This window comes from Panicum virgatum, chromosome 7K (assembly GCF_016808335.1).
Source record: "Panicum virgatum strain AP13 chromosome 7K, P.virgatum_v5, whole genome shotgun sequence".
Lineage (NCBI taxonomy): Eukaryota > Viridiplantae > Streptophyta > Magnoliopsida > Poales > Poaceae > Panicum > Panicum virgatum.
In genome coordinates, this window is record NC_053142.1 from 21,137,915 (window position 1) to 21,140,636 (window position 2,722).

Sequence of the window (2,722 nt, forward strand, 5' to 3'; positions counted from 1 at the left end):
TCAACCGGTTCTAAAGGCTGGTTTTCCAGTAGTGGTATCTCATTTCGTTGTTACTTGACAAACAATATCAAATCATAGACTAATTAGGCTTAAAAGATTTATCTCGTGCGAATCAGTTAGATTACGTAATTAGTTTTTTTAACTCCATTTAATACTCCATGCATGTGTCAAAAGATTCGTTGTGACGGGTACTGCGTAATCAGATTCGATCCTATGGTCTCTGACATCAATACCAATTAGTATTTTTACTCACAATTCTTAAAAATATTCACTTGCTAAGAAAGGTGGTCGTTTGTGAACCACAAAAATAAATGTCTCATGTTTGGCCATAACCAAAAACTTGCGAGCCTCTACTACCACCCTACCCTATAAATAGCTCTGGCGGCTCTCGGTGGCTCATCGAATACTATTAGAACATAAAGTGCAGTGCAGGTATACTAGAAAGCAAAATGATGAAGCAAGTGCCCAGCACAACGAGTGGTGTTGCAGTGACTAAGGCCTTGCCGGTGGTTGTCCGCCCGTCGGAGTTGGAGCTAGGCACGGCGGCGCCCAGCGACACCGTTGCTCTATCCCCTTTCGACAGGCTCGTGCCCCCCATTCCGGTGTCGTCGTCGCTGTTTGTGTTCGACCGCACAGTCGACGAGCCGGTGCTGACTGTAAAGAGGGCCCTGTCGCGGGCGCTGGCCCACTACCGCCCCGTAGCCGCCTCGCCGGCGACGGCAGCATCGCGTGCACCGACGAGGGTGTGCCGTTCGTAGCTGCATCGGCGAGCTGTTCTTTGGAGGAGGCCACGCCAGCGCGGGAGCAGATGGACCTCGCCGTCCTGTACCCAGGCTTGCTATGCCGCGACGCCGACCCCTTGCTTCTAGTGCAGGTGACGGAGTTCGCCTGCGGTGGGTTTGTCGTCGGGGTGTCGTCGAACCACGTCATCGCAGACGGTGCTGGCACAGTGCAGTTCTTGCAGGCCGTCGGCGAGCTGGCGCGCGGGATCTCGCCGCCGTCTTGCTTCCCCATCCGAAGCTGGGATGACTCGCTCCCTGTCCCGACCGCGTCAACCGGCGCCACGCAGAAATCAGCGATCAAGCACGAGCCCCCGCATCTTGCCCACCTCAACATCGTCGTCCCTTCTAGCCTGATCAGCCGCATCAAAGCTGGAGCGTTCGGCAGCTTCGGCGAGCTCTGCACGTCGTTGGACGCCGTCATGGCGGTGCTCTGGCGCTGCCGCACCCGTGCTGCCTTGTCCCCTAGCGACGGCGAGTCTCCCGCGCCTCTCAAGTTCGTGTGCAACATGCGGCCGTACGTCGGGGCGCCGGCCGGCTACTACGGCAACTGCATCCGTGCGCAGGTAGTCCCTGCGACGGCTGGTGCGGTGGCCAACGGCTGTATCGGCGACCTTGTTCGGCTGATCAGGCGCGCCAAGGACAAGATACCGGATCTGCTTTCCACCGGCGGTGACGGTGGCGGCCACAGCGGCAGCGGCAGCAGGGTTGCAGATGCAGCAGCATTTCATCAGGCGCAGGCGCCGCTCTGGTATGAGGCGTTCAGCGTGACGGACTGGAGGTACAGTGGATTGGATGCAATAGACTTCGGCAGTGGCGCACCGGCTCGGGTGCTGTGGCACGCCAAGCGAATAATGGAGCGGGGCTGTGTGGTGTGCCCGCCGCGCAGGGCGGGCAGGGACGGCGGGCTGGACTTGTCGACCGTGTTCGTCAAGCCGGAGCACGTCGACGCCTTCCTCGGGGAGCTTGCGAGGCTGGCTGCGTCGGCGGAATGAAAGCAGGGATGAAAGAATTTACTTCTGCGCGTCTTCTTCTCTGAATAAGACTCGTTGCTTTTACTGTGACGTCTTGTTTCGTTGTGTTTTTGTCGTTGCATGTACTACTTAATAAAATTACGCAAAGTATGAGTTTAACTTGATTGCAACGTACACAAGTGTTGATGTTCATCATGTTAAACATAATTCCTGTTGTACTCTCTCGTTTTCTTAAAAGTGTGTTAATCTAGTTTATAGTAAGTCAGACACCATATAAGAATTCGAATTATGCCCGGTTCAATATCATGGCCAATTTGGTATTGAATCCAATTCAATCCGTGCCTTGCAATATGGACATCGAAACGGAGCCTGAAAGATTTCACGGCAATCTTCTTGGCTAGCACATGCCTTCGTGTTATATATATATATATATATATATATATATATATATATATATATATATATATAACTACTTCTTTATAGCCGGCTATAGAATAGCCTATTTTGTGGCCGGATCACCTATGCTTGCGGACGCACCGGGTGGTGCGCCCACCCCGTCACGGCTTTTGGCTCAACAGCCATGTCCACAGCTCGGCTCGGCCCAGCCAACCGTCCCGTGCGCAGGGGATTGAGCGGTGCCCCCAAATTGCGCCCATTCCAATGCAATCGATGCAGCTTCCCCTCTCCGGCTACCGAATTCTGCCTAGATCCGGCTTGCTCCGACGATGCGCCGCCGGAGAGGCTCCCAATCTCCTGGCAGCACGGTGGTTGGTTCTGCAGCGCCTTGATGACTAATTGACTACCCCTCTCTCTCCTCGGGACTGTCGCTGACTCGCCGTGGTGGTGGCCTGGTGAGTGGTGAGCTGCGCCAGAGCTTCCCGGCCGTTGCGTAGTGCAGATCAAGCGGTGGTTTTCCCAGCGAGCAGGGGCCCCTTCCTTGGCAGCTGGCCTGTGTGCGGACGGAAGACA

The 2,722-nt window shown here is 55.1% G+C and overlaps 1 pseudogene; it reads left to right on the plus strand.

Annotated features, from left to right (window-relative positions):
* The first annotated feature begins 417 nt into the window (after positions 1-417).
* On the plus strand, positions 418-1,905 carry LOC120642946 (annotated as a pseudogene).
* Positions 1,906-2,722: the final 817 nt, after the last annotated feature.